At 48.6% G+C, this 17,663-nt stretch overlaps 1 protein-coding gene across 2 annotated transcripts in view; it reads left to right on the forward strand.

Moving 5' to 3' along the window:
- The first annotated feature begins 1,263 nt into the window (after positions 1–1,263).
- mGluR (metabotropic Glutamate Receptor) overlaps positions 1,264–17,663 on the forward strand; it is a 439,303-nt gene continuing 422,903 nt past the window's right edge. Inside the window, exon 1 of one of the 2 annotated variants that reach the window (XM_071693890.1) lies at positions 1,264–2,170. The gene's annotated coding sequence lies outside the window, so the exon portion shown is untranslated. The remainder of the gene's footprint in view (positions 2,171–17,663) is intronic. The other variant, XM_071693891.1, reaches the window with a different exon arrangement.

Consider the following 17,663-nt stretch of genomic DNA (forward strand, 5'->3'; position numbering starts at 1 on the left):
CTTCGAGCACGACGGTTCGACCCTCGAACACGACGGCACGACCCTCGAGCACGACGGTTCGAGCCTCGAGCACGACGGTTCGAGCCTCGAGCACGACGGCACGACCCTTGAGCACGACGGTACGACCCTCGAGCACGACGGCACGACCCTTGAGCACGACGGTTCGACCCTCGAGCACGACGGTTCGACCCTCGAGCACGACGGCACGACCCTCGAGCACGACGGTTCGACCCTCGAGCACGACGGTTCGACCCTCGAGCACGACGGCACGACCCTTGAGCACGACGGTACGACCCTTGAGCACGACGGTACGACCCTCGAGCACGACGGTACGACCCTCCAGCACTAGAGTACGACTGCTACTTTGGTAATGAAGGCTGGGCTATCGCACGTAAAACGTTGGAACCGTACCTTCTTCTGCAGGAGATCGAACCATTGTCTTCAAGGGTGTTCTGACATGGTTCGCTCCCATCGCTGGTCTTGCTTACAAGTCGCTTCAAACCCACTCTATGGTCTCTGGCACACACACACACACACACACACACACACACACACACAGGGCATCACCATAGTCTTAAACCACCCCTGGGAACACAGTCGGTGGTCCCTCCCGGACCCTGTCCCGTACATGGTCCCCTGGGCACGTCTCTAGCCCCTCTCTCTGTGAGGCACAGGAAATAAAGACCTGCCACTGAATTACGTAACATTCCTCCTCATGTACGTCACGAGTATTAACATCCTGCTGATTTCCTAATATACCCAGACGAATTATCTTGGTAACACGATATATATATGTACGTTATAAGAGTAAAGATAAATGGAAGTAACGCGAAGATTTCGCGTCATCTGTCGTAGTTCCATGGCGCGGTGCAGCAGGCGTGTGCCACTCGCAGGTAACTGTCACGCGGCAGAGACCACCTCAGAGCGTCCTCCACGAACAAGTGTCACGTGACGTCACCTGAACGTGTGGGTTCGGGTACTCCAGCCCAGAGCCGTGTGACACACCTGCTCAGCACCCAGCTCGCGGCGGGGAGAAGGAGGAGGAGCAGGAGGAGGAGCAGGAGTTTAAAAAAGCAGCTTTCCCCGATGCCTCCCCCCCCCCCATCCCCGGGGGGGGGTCAAGAGGAGGGGAAGGGAGGTGGGAGGGAGGGAGGGAGGGAGGGAGGGAGGCACTAGTGCCAGGCAGGGCCACAACAAGTCAACTCCGGCGCCTGGCACTCAGTGTCTGTTCGGCCGCAGCAGCGCTCGCACGCCGCCCGTGTGTCTCTCTGGCATCATCACGCGCCGCCCTCACTGCATCCTTACCCACCCCCCGCCCAGCCCAGCCCAGCCCGCGCGAGGTGCTAGTGCCGCTCGTAGTGCCGCCGTCGTCGCCACCCTCACGAGGATGACACTGCCTCCTCCCAGCCATGACCAGCCCTTCCTCTCAAGGGGGAAAAATAAATAAATAAATGAGGAGGAACGTTTTTAAACAATCATCATCATCATCAATTAGTTCGACGTACTTGAAGCACTTAGTTGTCTCAGTTTCATAAAACGACTTATTCTGGCTGGAAGTGAAGAATGATGACTCAGTTCGCCTCTGTATGAGAGATAATATCCTATGCGCGGGAACACGCACTGAGACGGGGCAGTGGGCCCAGGAGAGAGAGAGCGCCAGCGAGATAACGTTCCCGAGGTGTGAGTAGGTCGGGTCGGGTCGGGTCGGGAGGTGCCGATGACCACACACTCTTACCTTACCATGGTACTACCCGACGCCGACACGTCCTCTCCTCTCCACATTCCTTGAGTCAGGCAAGCAGCAAAGGGGGGAAGGAAGAGGAGGAAGAGGAGGAGGAGGAGGAGGAGGAGGAGGAGGAGGAGGAGGAGGAGGAGTAGAGGCGGCGGCGGAGAACGAGGTGGAGGAGGTGGAGGAAGAGGAGGAGAGGGAGGGGGAAGGTGAGGAGAGAACTAGAGGGAAGAGAGAGGGGGTCGAGAGAGGTATCAAAACAACGACCCGCCCTCCTCCCCCTTGTGGAACGGACGGCAGGTAGTGTCCGTCCGGTCGACGTGTTCGAGTCTGTCCTGGTCGACGTGTGCGAGTCTGTCCTGGTCGACGTGCGTGAGGACCATGCTGGCCTGAGGACCACAACCACCACCACCGCCACTCGTCACCTGGCCTGCATCCCAAGTAAGTCAACCCCACGAGCCAACAACCCACAACCCTCCCTCCCTACCCCTACGAACCATAGCTTTGAATCGCCATTTTCCAAAGTGATGGAAAACCTTTTCTCCAAGGAATTAATCCAGAATGATAACACCAGTGCAAGTTCTGCTCCACGAATGATGACACCTGTATAAGTTCTGCTCCACGAATGATAACACCAGTATAAGTTTTTACTTCACAAATAACACCAGTGCAAGTTCTGCTCCACGAATGATAACACCAGTATAAGTTTTCACTTCACAAATAACACCAGAATAAGTTTCCACTTCACGAATGATAACACCAGTATAAGTTTCCACTTCACAAATAACACCAGTATAAGTTTTACTCCTCGAATATCAACACCATTAAAAGTTTTGCTTTACGAATTATAACACCAGTTCAAGTTTCTCGTCATCAATGATAACACCAGTATAAGTCTGACTTCACGAATTATTACACAAGTATTAGTTTTATTTCACGAATCATAAAACCAGAATAAGTTTAACTTCACTGGTTATAAAAAGTACGTTTCACTTCACGAACGATAACACCAGTATAAATTCTGCTTCGCGAATGATAATACAACGTAAATTTCACTTCACGAATTATAACACCAGTACAACTTTTGCTTCACAGATCATAACACCAGTATAAGTTTCACCTCACGAATGATAACACCAGTATAAGTTTCACCTCACGAATGATAACACCAGTAAAAGTTTCACGTCACGAATTCGTGCCACAAAAGACATATGAAAGAGAGGACGCTACTTTCAGAAGCTTCGACCGAAAATAGCAACGAGTAAGGGAGTTCGTGTCAACTCTACGTGGCTCAGGTCGATTTCATCTTCGCTAGATATTGAAAAAAAAAAAAGAGAAGAAAAACGCAAAAGAAACATCGACTTAATAAAGTCCTGCAGTTATTACGGCCTTGAGTACGACGGCACGACGATGACCAAGGCTTCCACCGTCGTACGTCGTGCCTAGGTGTCGTACCGTCGTGCTTTCAATGTACTTAAAAAAAAAGAAAAAAAAAAGAAACGCACATCTTTCCCAAACACTTCAGAGACGTCCATCACATCGGGTATTTAGGCGTGCCATAGCGCCCCTCCACGGCAACTGACGCCAGACTTGGCGAATATAACGGGTATTACAGTCTGTTGAAGGGAGCGGCCGCTTGGCTGGCGTCCCCCTGGAGTCGCGAGAAACGGAGAAAATATTGGCGCCGAGGCCATCTCATCCGGAAGGTCGGTCTCCCCCCCCCTCCCCCCAACCTCCTGGCTCATAACGGCAAATGGCAATGACCGGGATAATCTGGTCCCTCCCCACCCCCCCCCCACCCTCCCGCGATCCTGGCTCACTCACGTCTTACTTCCTCATTCTAACTTTTCTCTTCTTCTTCTTCTTCTTCTTCTTCTTCTTCTTCTTCTTCTTCTTCTTCTTTTTCTTCTTCTTCTTCTCCTTCTTCTTCTTCTTCTTGTCCTTCTTCTTCTTCTTCTTCTTCTTCTTCTTCTTCTTCTTCTTCTTCTTCTTCTTCTTCGTCTTCTTCACAACAGCTGACGAAGCTAATTCTTTCCTCATGCAGACATTGAAGGATATGATTCATTCTTGAGGTTATTAAGAGAAAACCGAGATAGTATCTTTTTTTCTTCATACTTCTGAGAACAGTCGTTTTCTCTGCATTCAAATGTAAAATCACTGTAAAGAAAGGGATGCTGGGTATGTAAATGAGTGGTCTGTGGCGTCTTATAACTTCATGGAGCACGGAGGTGTGGTCTGTGTACGTGCACTGTCTATAAGACCCTTCCCTACATCCAGTCCCGGGGGTCCTTCTACAGACCAGGGGGTCCTGACCAGCCACTAATTCGCAGGTCCCCGACCAACAATTGAGAACAGGTGGTGTCCTAATGACCTGTCAACTGGGCGACTCTGAGTACTTACTGAACTACCATCCTAACCACCTGCTGACATGAGGGTCACTAAACCACCTACTCAGTTGTAGAAGCTCTGGCCCTGCATGTCTGACCGAGCCGAACTCGAGGCGGTCAGCACCCACACATCAGAGTGGCTCAGCGACAAGATCCTGACCACCTGCCAGGTAGGAGATCAGAATCCACTGATGAAGTGGAGACCTAATCATCCACTGATCAAGTGAGGAGGACCTAAATCATCCACTGATCAAGTGGGGAGGACCTAATCATCCACTGATCAAGTGGGGAGGACCTAATCATCCACTGATCAAGTGGGAGGACCTAATCATCCACTGATCAAGTGGGAGGACCTAATCATCCACTGATCAAGTGGGGAGGACCTAATCATCCACTGATCAAGTGGGGAGGACCTAATCATCCACTGATCAAGTGGGGAGGACCTAATCATCCACTGATCAAGTGGGAGGACCTAATCATCCACTGATCAAGTGGGGAGGACCTAATCATCCACTGATCAAGTGAGGAGGACCTAATCATCCACTGATCAAGTGAGGAGAACCTAATCATCCACTGATCAAGTGGGGAGGACCTAATCATCCACTGATCAAGTGGGGAGGACCTAATCATCCACTGATCAAGTGGGGAGGACCTAATCATCCACTGATCTGCACATGGGGTGAGGGTGGACGTGGGGCCGCTCTAATCGCCTACTGTCATATGAGGTAGGAGTTAAAGGGTACACCACCGACACAATACTATGTTTACGACCTCGCCACACGCCACAACCCTCCCACTGGAGATAACATATACATATTCGTAATTTGCATTACGCAATTAGCCTAAATCTGTAAAATACATTGTGCCATTTTCTTTTCTTTTTCGAGAAAAGAACGAAGGGGCTGGGATAGAGAAATGTAATGAGGAGGAGAGGAGGTGATGTGAGAGTATTGGAATATGTTGATGACACACAGACACACACACACAAACGCTGGAAACAAACTGCTTGGTGTTTGTGTAGATCCCTCCCCAGTGGTAGATATTTTCCCTCGTTTTATTCTGAAACGTGTGTGTGTGTGTGTGTGTGTGTGTGTGTGTGTGTGTGTGTGTGTGTCACTGGACGAGAGTAGGTCAAGGACCCTCATCATCATACTACATCTTCCGCTTGTCTTCCGTCTTACCCCTCTTCTCCCCTCCTGGTGCCCCTCTTCTCTCTCCCCACCTCTTTCCAGTCACCTCCGAACTACTCTCCCCTGCCCCAACCACCTCCCCTCAACCATCACCCCCTAGTAGTCCCAACCACCTCCCCTCAACCACTACCCCGAGTAGTCCCAACCACTAGACTTCGTAGTCCCAACCACCTCCTCCTACAACTACCCTATCCCAACCACATCCCTGCACCAACTACACCTCCCGTGCCCCTGCCCTGCCCCAGCACACCAGCAGGAGCAGGTCCTCCTCCCCAACACTCAGCGTCCGTCCCTCGGGGCAGGGCAGCCGGGGGGAAAAGAAAAAGTTTCTCTTTTGCAAAAGACGAAACTCAAGGGACACACACAAACACACCGTTTAGGACGACAGCCTGGCCACCTCTGGACGATAGCTGCCTGGTTACCTGAGGACGACTGCCTCACCCTTGCGGATATATATATATATATATATATATATATATATATATATATATGTTATGTAACTCTTGGACCCGTTTTTTTATGAAGGTCCTCCAGCTCAGGGGCAGCACTTAACGCAACAGCTGGAAAACACGAGGGTCCTCCACGACACTGTACTCTTTTCCGTCCACTGAGGAAGACGCAGCCGCTAGAGAGGCGACTTCCACTCTCGCGATGCCATCACTTGCGGCCAGAGTTACAATATATATATACATATATATATATATATATATATATATATATATATATATATATATATATATATATATATATATATATGATCACACTAGTCCGTGATTAAAGTTACGAAGGTGAAATAGCACTTCAGTCGGAGTTTATATAATATCAATTTATCATGTAATTTCTCTATATATGTGGCACGACATGTTTCGTGGAGATAATCCACGAAAGCAGTTACTTAATGGTTGAAGGGAGTGAGCAAAGAGCTAGGCCCCCCTTGAGAAGTGAAGGTGAACATTTCAAGTTTCGAGAACTTAATGGTTCTCAAGGCCCTGCGTGTGGTGAGGTGAGTGGCTGAATAAGAGATGATTGTTCATCTGTGGTCGTGTTCATTGTTCAGCTCTTCGTAGCGTGGTTGTCTACTAAAGGGCGAGGCAGTGTGAGAGGAGGTTTAAACCCTGGTTCCCTTCACCTGTCACTCACATCTGTGGGCATTTGTTTATCCCAGGCTTTGAAAACTTTTTCAAGTGGATCCGAATATTTTTCACTTGTTCATCGGTGGCTGTGAACATTTACTTGTTCTCCCGTGGCTGTGAACATTTACTTGTTCTCCCGTGGCTGTGAACATTTACTTGTTCTCCCGTGGCTGTGAACATTTACTTGTTCTTCCGTGGCTGTGAACATTTACTTGTTCTCCCGTGGCTGTGAACATTTACTTGTTCTCCCGTGGCTGTGACCATTAACTTGTTCTTCCGTGGCTGTGAACATTTACTTGTTCTCCCGTGGCTGTGAACATTCCCGTTCAACCGCAGCTGTTCGGCACCTCAATTCTTTGCAACACTATCCCCCTCGACGACCGCCCTCTTAACTCGAGTCTTAAACTCCACCCCACCGGACATACACCTACCAGGATCCACACTCTCTAGACAAACACGAATGACACTTTCCCATCCGCATTCACGTTTTTAACATTTTTCACTGTCATTGTGTGGTGCTCAAGAATTTTGCACTCTACAGCGCCCTTTCAACAATTTTCATTGCTTGCAGTGCCCATTTTCACCGTCGGCAATGACGTTCAACAATTTACACCGCCTGCAGTAATGTTCAAAAATTCACACCGCCCGCAATGTCCTTCTACATTTTTCAACCTCCGCGGTGATGCTCAACAATTTTCAGTGTCAGCAGTGATAGCCTGCCGCGATCCAGCCACGGAGTCACTGCACTGTACACTGTTGTGTAATCCATTCCCTGTATACGAGATTACGTTCATGGCTTAAAATGCTAAGCAATAACTGACGGAGCACATCTTGGTAGGGTGATCACTACTATTCAAACAGGTCCTTCACGACACATGTTCCTCATATAGCGTCCCATAATGTCTCTCACAAAGCGTATGATAAATATCTCTCACATAGCGTATGATAAATATCTCTCACACAGCGTATGATAAATATCTCTCACATAGCGTATGATAAATATCTCTCACATAGCGTATAAGAAGTATCTCTCACATAGCGTATGATACACGTCTCTCAATCGACAGTAACTCTCAATGAAATTAGGATATTTGACCCTTTGGGCACGACTATTCGACCCTCGAGGCCAAAGAGGAAACGACCCTAAAGAATGATAGCTTGCCTTAGACCTGACCCTAAAGGTCATACCGTCGTACTCAAGGACCAAGTACTGTTATCCTCCCAGCATTAAATTTCTGACCCATGAAAACTTGGATATATTTCGGACATGTAGAGTGAGCTCAAACCCAGTGTAGCAAAGAATCTTAGTGCTTAGCATGCTCAGGCTAGACTGGACTGGGAGGATCTTTGTTTCAACTGTGTGAATGTTGAGTATCTGTGGTTTCCAAGTACCCGGTGATTGTTCTGAGTGCTCAATCTTGCGTGGTTCGTAGAATTGTTACATTTGTTCTTGGGAGGTTCGGTGAAGTCCAGGAAGGTGAGGCGTCAATTAGAGTGGATATTTATTTCATTTCTATGCAATTACATTTCTTGTCTAGCTTCATCCACCTTTCGTCAAAGGTCTTTGGATAGTATGCCAGTTCCTCAGATGTCGGTCCGTGAGGGAGCGTATAAAGGTATATTCCGCAGTCATAAGGTTCTCGTTCCTGTGTACAGCTAAGGAGATGAAACCTTATCGAGGAGACAGCACGCGAGTAGGACTCGAATCAACAACCTCAGCTTCGCTGGGAAAGCCCTCTAACCACTCAGCCACCACGACAACAAGGAGAAAAGAACTTTTGATAGAAAATGAAGTGTGGGGAAAAAAATATCAACTCTCCTCTGACGAAGACCTGGCCAGTCACACGGACGAGTCTTCATGAAGGCGACGCCTTGAATAGACACGGGGGAAAAAGACGAAACTGAAGAAGAGACGGCGAGAAAAAGTGTGGAGACTAAAAATGTAAAAAAGAAGAGGGAAGGTGTGTGTGTGTGTGTGTGTGTGTGTGTGTGTGTGTAACGGAAAGGTAATGCGTCTGTGGTGGTAGCTAATTCTAATGCAGCCCTTCCAAGGAGGGCGTAAAATGGCTCCAGGAGGGCAGTACTCTCCCTCTGGGGCGGCTGCTGGCCACCACTTCAACACTCCTACGTCAGGAGGGTATAGTACTTCCCCGGGGCGGCTCCTGTCTACAACTCACAACCTCGTATACCGTATGAAGGCCTTGTGTCGACACATTACATACATCTCTCACCCTGGCTGGCCACAGATGCTGGCCATGAATGGAGAATGGCCGGCCAGCCCAGCATACAGACACACATGGCCACTCCACCACTGACTGATCCCCGGCGTTGCTACGCTCCCTGCCACACACACACACACACACACACACACACACTTCCCTCCTGAACACCCCATTCCCTCCCTCCTCCACCACACACACACACACCTTGAATGTCAAATCCGAGAATTCATGAACGCATTACCAGCTCATCCAGCGTAACCACCCCCTCCAAAACCACCCCACTCCTCCTGACCTACCGTAGTTCCGCGACCATTAATCCCAACGACACGCATGTAAAGCCATGATGCCAGTGAACTTTAGAGAAAAGAAAAATCTCATTTTTCACATCCTACAGAGTCACGGTTGTGAATTGACACACGTCCTGAAGCTAGAGCTCTGGTGCAGAGCGAGAGGGAAGGGGGCTTGATTAAAATAAGACTCACACAGAAAAGCTGTCTGGCGTCAAGCAAGGGCTACTACGTCCACCACCTGACGATACAGGGAGAGAGAGACCCTAAGGGCGCTGACATCATATATGGCGTCAAGCAAGGGTTACGTCCACCAGCAGACGATACAGGGAGAGGGAGAGAGACACCGTCAGGGGGCAATGATGACATCACGTATATGAAACATCAACTTCGATCGCGATTCAAATCCGGTGGCCATTATTGTCAATCAAAAATTATAGCTTTTGGTGGGGCGTCCGAGGGAAATTGCATCAGGTACCACGTCACATTATCGATGATGTGAGGCGTCTGGCGGCGGCGGCGGCGGGCGGTGGTAGTGGTAGGGGGGGGGGGGAGGCTTTCAGCCTGAATGAGGGGGAGAAGGGAGGGAGGGGGAGAGTCGGTCAGTCCCTACCGTGAACTTCAGACGGATAGAGGGCGACTCCCTCCTCCTCCACCACACACACACAGGCGACGACCAGCGCTGTGCACGGCGGGTATGTAGAGATATAACATACTACTCATGACGGATCTAGAGAGCGCTTAGCGGGGCTGAAGTTCCGAGCGTCGCATCGCGACTTCCAGAGCCGCTGGGAGCACGATCTTAAACGTCTGTACAGCGACCAGATAGGCTCAACCAGATCATGCAGAGCACGACGGGACTGAGCGGTTCTGTGGCACAACATAACGAGCGACGTCAACGCACAGCGGAACAAACACCAACGCTGCGCGGCGCCCCAGCAACACTACACACACACACACACACACACACACACACACACACACAGATACACGCACACACAGATACACAGAAGATACGGTGTACAGCAACGGGCCAAGTCTGTCTCCCGGGTAGCTCTCTCTCTCTCTCTCTCTCTCTCTCTCTCTCTCTCTCTCTCTCTCTCTCTCTCTCTCTCTCCCTCCTCGACTCTCTGCCGCCTCGTAAATATGACAAATTTTCACGTAATTTCTACATTTCATTCATCCTATGCACTTTGATATTTCCTCTCCCATCTACAGTATCGAACGCTTTACATCCATCCAAACAGGATGCAAAGCGACTTGATTTACACAATTACTTTATATAATTCATTAAAAAAAAATTCCTTAATAAACGAAACCTGACCTAGTTTAACGACGAGGACAAACTATAATTTTAATTGAAGATATTCTGAGTCAGTGCGTACGAGAGAGGTCAGGACCGCGCGCGGGAGGCCTGGCGGTTAAGCTGAAAGTGAGAACTGGCGAGGTGGTCATCGAAATAATTGACCCAGTTCATCCTTGGGTGAATTACGCCACTGGAGTCCTGGAAATCAATAGCTTAACCCGTAAGATACGAGACCCCCAAGCCTACCCACCTCCCTCCCGCACCCCAGACCCACACAGCTGGACGGCTATCGTGTCTTGCGGTTATATACACATGCTGACGATGGCCATGCATACGAGCTGGCGGGGGTATCGTCTCTTTTGATAGACACGTGCTGACGACAGCTAGGCCTGCGGGCTGTATGGCTATCGTCTCTTGCGGTAGACGCGTGCTGACGATAGCTAGGCCCGTGAACTGTATGGCTATCCTCTCTTGCAATAGACACGTACTAACGATAGCTAGGCCTGCGAGCTGTATGGCTATCGTCTCTTGCGGTAGACGCGTGCTTACGATAGCCAGGCCTGCGAGCTGGCGGGCTATCGTGTCTTGAGGTAGACGTGCTGACGATAGCCGGGCGCTACACGTAGATATCTATCGAGTACGATAACCCAGGCCAGAGATGGGACTGCTATCGTGTCCTCTGCCTGACATGCAGACGATAGCACAGTGCTACAGAAGAAGGAGTACTTACAAAAATACGTGATATTCTGTAATACTTTAAAAAAAAATATTCATCCACAGAAAATACTGACAGGAAGCAACAGAAGATTGTCTACACAATACAAAGATCACACTTGTGACAATGGTTAAAGAATATTTACCTCAAAAATATAATAATAACAATAATATAAAAAATCTCGGACACGTAAATATTCATGCGAATACATGAATATATGATGCGTAATGCGTCGAGAGGATATTCCTGGCTAATTATATCGACAGAGTACTTTTCGGAGACCAGCGTACGTAGACACGAACTGTGCAAATGCCGGGTTTCCTAACTGGGAGTTCGGACAGGTCTTTCGTAATTTTTTTTTTTTTTTCATACTATTCGCTATTTCCCGCGATAGCGAGGTAGCGTTAAGAACAGAGGACTGGGCCTTTGAGGGAATATCCTCACCTGGACCTCTTCTCTGTTCCTTCTTTTGGAAAAAAAAAAGAAAAAAAAAAAAAACGAGAGGGGAGGATTTCCAGCCCCCCGCTCCCTTCCCTTTTAGTCGCCTTCTACGACACGCAGGGAATACGTGGGAAGTATTCTTTCTCCCCTATCCCCATAATAACGAATTTCTGTTTTCGTAACACGAGGTCTTTCTTAATAGCGAATTTCTATTTTCGTTATACGACATCTTTCGTAATAACGAATTTCCATTTTCGTAATACAATATCTCTCGCAATAACGGTTTCATATTTCGAGAAGCTTCAGGAATTTCGTGATGAGAAATCTCCTAACGACGAGGCTGGCAGTGTAGACTTGTGTAACAACCAATTAAAGCGAAGAACTGGACGTTATTTTCGCAATGTTCGAAAAAAAATATATATATATAATGTATATATATATATATATAATATATAATATATATATATATATATATATATATATATATATATATATATATATATATATATATATAACCAAAATAACTTCTTGCTTAAGCTGCAAGGCACATACGAACCCCAAAACCTTACTTACTTGAGCAAGGTTGAATGAGCAATTTGTACCCCCACCAGCAAGCCCGGCACGCTAATACCATCACGCTTCATTCATCAAACGAACAAGACTTGAAAAAAACTGCTGGGATGTCTGCATCATCGCTAGGGAGAGCATCTGTGTTTTATATATATATATATATATATATATATATATATATATATATATATATATATATATATATATATATATATATATAACAATCTCTTATTATCCTCCTTTCTCTTTCCTTTATCACTGTGTCTTTCGTTTCTCGGACGTTCTCTCTCTATTTCCCTCCCCGCCTGTGTAGCGCTCCGCTGGTATGAACTAATCCCGTCAGACTCGTCGTCATTTCCATGTTGAAGCAGCATTCCCATTGCCGCTCCAACATTGATGGCGGGTTTTACAGTTGCAATGCTGTTGTCATGTTGTTCGTGATTTATTCCATCGGCTGGGTTACTGGGTCTAGATCTCATCATTCCGGTTTCAATTATTTCTCATCATTCTGTTTCTCATCCGGTTTCTAGTATTTCTCATCGTTCTGTCTCTATCCGTTCTCATCATTCGGTTTCTATCATTTATCATAATTAGGTTTCAACAATTTCTCATCGTTGTTTCTCGTTCGGTTTCAATAATTTCTCATCATTCGGTTTCTATCATTTCTCATTATTCGGTTTCTATTATTTCTCATCATCCTGTTTCTATTATTTCTCACTATCAGTTTTCTATCATTTCTTATTGTTCGGTTTCTAGCATTTCTCATCATTCGCTCTCTTGTCATTTCTCATCTTTCGGTTTCTATCATTCCCATGTTCTCTATTTTCGAGCCACCTTCGTCTGCAATCATTATCTACTCTACATCAACCTACCTCCCATCCCCCTCCACTTTGAGGAAGTGTCTACATGCCACATCTACTTCCGCATCTACCTACGAGTACCCACATGACGGGACTGTGCGCATGCCACGGGCTCACCGCACGTCTTGCCTGACGCATGAGTAGAGGAATAATCTCCCGAGAGAGAGAGAGAGAGAGAGAGAGAGAGAGAGAGAGAGAGAGAGAGAGAGAGAGAGAGAGAGAGAGAGAGAGAGAGAGAGAGAGAGAGAGATTTCTTTTTTCTGGGTGGACCGAACATGTCATCACAGGATGAGGGTGTTGTCGCAACTCGTCAGTCCACACAGAGAGATCTATCGTTGCGTCAGTGTGTGCGCTCCAGTCGACAGTCCGTCGCTCTCGTACTCCAGTGAAAAACGAAACAAAACACAAAAAATATCACTGGTGTTTCGTGCTTGAGGAAATCTGTTGTCATTACCCTCATGTCTACGTCACGAGGCACCAAGCTAGCAGCGCCGAGTGAGGCAGCCGGTAGTGTGTGAGGGTGTGAGGCATATCACGCCAGCACCCCTAGTGAGGTGTGAGGCACCAGACCAGCATCCATAGTGTGAGGTGTGAAGCACCAGGCCAGTATTCCTCTATGAGGTGTGAGGCACCAGACCAGCATCCATAGTGTGAGGTGTGAAGCACCAGGCCAGTATTCCTCTATGAGGTGTGAGGCACCAGGCCAGCATCCATAGTGAGGAGTGAGGCACCAGGCCAGCATTCCTCTGTGAGGTGTGAGGCATCAGGCCACCAGCATCCCGCTATGAGGTGTGAGGCACCAGGCCACCAGCATCCCTAGTGAGACCGGGGGGGAAACTCTTGGTGAAGCATGAGGCTTATGAGTCCCAGCCTCCTCCCTCGTGAGGCAGGAGCCCCTCCTGAATGAGGCAGGGACCCCAGCATGTAGCAGGCACGGGACAAAGGCAGTCAGGCATTTATTAACCAGACAATGTTGACCCTGCGACCCACAATGGACCCACCCGCCCCACCTAACCAACCCACCCACCCACCCACCTCCTCACCCCACCCACAGAGATCAACCGAGGACCAGCAACGTGGTGTGGAAAGCTTCAGGAGGAGTGGGGGGGGGGGGGCACCAAGAATATAGTGGAGATGTAAAGGTAATGTGATGTAAGGCGACAGGAACACCCGGGGAGAGAGGGAGAGAGAGAGAGAGAGAGAGAGAGAGAGAGAGAGAGAGAGAGAGAGGGGGGGTGGACACAGAAACCTCAGCTTTAGTGCAGGTACTCAGGCCAGATGAATAATCCCCCCCCCCCCCCACTACCCTTCGTTAGAAGCAAGAGGGGAGGAGGGGAGGGGGCGGGTGCCCCTCCCCCAGGGGCATCGGGGAGGGAGGGAGAGAGAGAGAGAGAGAGAGAGAGAGAGAGAGAGAGAGAGAGAGAGAGAGAGAGAGAGAGAGGAGGGTGGGGGGCGATACCAAAGGTTTACGGCCCAGTACCATCATATGGTATGAAAAAATACGGCCAGATGGAAATATACACAGTGGAAAAAAAGGTCGGTATCAGCGCATGGCCCGATACCAAACAAGGTCACAGACCCGATATAACAAGAAGAACGTAACGCCCGATACCAGGAAGAGGCACCGATACCACCCACAATAATCTCAGAACAGAAGAGAAGCATAATACAAGAGAGCTGAAGGCAAACACGCAGTGTGGGGGGCGCAATATCAGGCGTAGCGTACTGGCCGATACCAAAACCTATATATATCGCCGTGAGGTCCGATACCCAAAGGAGGGGGGGTGGGGAGGGAACAAGAAAACCCGATACCACTGCATAAGGTCCGATATCAAAGAGTAGGGGAGAGAGAGAGAGAGAGAGAGAGAGAGAGAGAGAGAGAGAGAGAGAGAGAGAGAGAGAGAGAGAGAGAGAGAGAGAGAGAGTGTTTCCCCCAAGGTCATGTACATATATATATATATATATATAGAGTATTACCATTTAAACAGCTGCTGATGCTACTGCAAATACTATGGCACCTTTTGGCACACATCCACCGCTACCTTCTCCTCTCTTCTCTCTTCCGCTTTCATTCACTTCCTTCCGTCTTCCTCTCTCTCTCTCTCTCTCTCTCTCTCTTCCTTCTTCGGCCAGACCACTGCAGTCAGTTGATATGGATACTGTAAGTCTGTAGTTTTTACTACGACTAATTTTTCCATTATTTCTATCAATACTTATATTTCTACTACAGCTACTACAACCACTACTACCACCACCACTACTACTACTACTACTACTACTACTACTACTACTACTATTGTACTGGGCAGAAAAGTCCCTCTTGATAGGGCAGATGCGCAGAGTAGCACTTCTGTGAGCGAGGGAGGGAGGTGTGTGTGTGTGTGTGTAAAGGGGCGCCTGCCGTCATGTAAGAGGTGCGTGGGCACAGATGCTACCGTAATGATGGTGGGGTGTGTCGTGGTGGTGGTGGTGGGGCGCGGAGGAGGAGGGTGGGTGTGTGGGGATAGGGTAGGGGAGACAGACACTAGCCAAGACCCCATTAGCGTAGCCACGAGGAAAATACGATGACCCAGACTGGTTCCTGTGTCAGGCTTGTGAGGCTAACCCACGGAAGGTACGCTATATATTTCACATATAACATCGTCAGCTTACCATCGATATATATATATATATATATATATATATATATATATATATATATATATATATATATATGAACTATGTATCAGGTATCGATGCATAAATCACACACACACACACACACACACACACATGCACACCTGGCTTAGGCTGGCTCGCGTGTGTGTGTGTAAGTGTGTGTGCATATATACACAGGTGTAAAGACTTGATACATATACGTACACAAGGTCAAGATCCGGGGCAGCACGAGCGTTAAGACTCAACATTAAACTCCCTCCCTCCCCGTAGCGTACCAATAGTGCATCACGCAGCTGTACAGCCCATCCCAAGCCACAGGAGACAACCCCCCCAACGAACACAACCCCCCAGGCTCCAACCCCTCAACAACCTCGACCAGAAGACACAATCCTGCCACCCCTTCCGTCCCAGCCAGGCACCAGGGCACTATACCAGGGAAGTGTAACAGCCCCGGACGGGTCATTACCTCCGTCAGGTCACCCGGACAGACGGGGGGGCAATACGACTCAATACAACGAACAAGCTCGTGAAACACCGTCTCTGTATAATGAATCGAGAAAGGACGAAATGTAATAAAAGTAGAGGTACAAGGCCCTTCAACCTTATGGTGGAGACACAAAATGGTCGAGAAGGCCTAGAGATTCCAAAGCCCCCACCACCCTTCCCACATGGAGTGGAAGAGGAGACACAGACTATGTGGAAGGATAAATATAAAAGGTAATACAGAGCGACGTCTTCGTGAAACACGACCCATTTTCCATTGGTTCAACAGGTCGACGAGGGACGGGTGTGGGGTGCCTACATGCCCATCTCTGATGCCGCGATCTCAGGATCTATGTATATATACACAGACATCCCCCCCCCCCCCCCCACACACACACTCGCTCAAGAAAGTTCCTCCCACAAATAGCTATCAAAAAAGATTATTCTTTTTCTCTTATCACAGAACGTTATGGAAGATCACACGACATGACCACCCCTCTATCCTGATGGCAAGACAGACAAGACGTCTGAACACAGACAGACAGACAGACAGACAGACTCGTGAGGTGGCACCTCCTCGGGTCGACGTACAGACAGACAGACACTTGTGACGTAGTCCTTCCTTGGGTCGACCTACAGACAGACAGACAGACAGACACTTGTGAGGCAGTCCCTCCGCTCCGGGCACACGTAAACCTCCAGTCATGCTCGAGGTCTGGGTCAATCTGACACATTCTGGCGGCCACTCAAGATCTGATGGTCTTGTCTCATTCATAGTTTACTGGCGCGCGTCAAGCTCAGGGCACCGTCGGCTGAGTGTGGTTTCCCCTGAGGGCTGGCGGCTCTCGTCGCTCACACACACACACACACACACACACACACACACACACACACACACATACACACCTGGTCTTCACATTACGTCAGACTGATTGTCATTATACCAAACACCACCACCACACCTCTCTCTCTCTCTCTCTCTCTCTCTCTCTCTCTCTCTCTCTCTCTCTCTCTCTCTCTCGTCGTCGTAAAGATGCATGTTGAATGTTAATGCGGCTCTTTTAAGCTAGGCGGGACTGCAGAAACCGGGATAATATAAGGCGCAGACATACAGGAATTGTCTGCAGAGTCGCGCACGAACACGGAAACACATACACGAATACGAACACACATACATGGGTACAGTAGACCAGCAGAGCTGTCTGCGTGAAACAGTCGCAAATGCCCACAACCCGGCACACCCACGACCACAGACATAAGACCGATACATTCACAGACTCAATACAGCCACACGCTCAGAGACTCACCTATATACACAGCCACGCACTCACAAACTCACCTGTATACACAGCCACACACTCACAGACTCAGCTATGTACACAGCCACACACTCACAGACTCATATATACAGCCACACACTCACAGACTCACCTAAGTACATAGCCACACACTCACAGACTCACCTATGTACACAGCCACACACTCACAGACTCAGCTATGTACACAGCCACGCACTCACAGACTCAGCTACATACGTAGCCACACACTCACACACTTAGCAACATACACGTCCAGACGCTCACAGGACTCGTTGATATACACCTCCACACATTCACAGACTCATCAATATACACAGCCACAGACTCAAAGACTCATCAATATACACAGCCACAGACTGAGAC

The sequence above is a fragment of the Panulirus ornatus genome, chromosome 56 (assembly GCF_036320965.1).
Source record: "Panulirus ornatus isolate Po-2019 chromosome 56, ASM3632096v1, whole genome shotgun sequence".
NCBI classification, from domain to species: domain Eukaryota; kingdom Metazoa; phylum Arthropoda; class Malacostraca; order Decapoda; family Palinuridae; genus Panulirus; species Panulirus ornatus.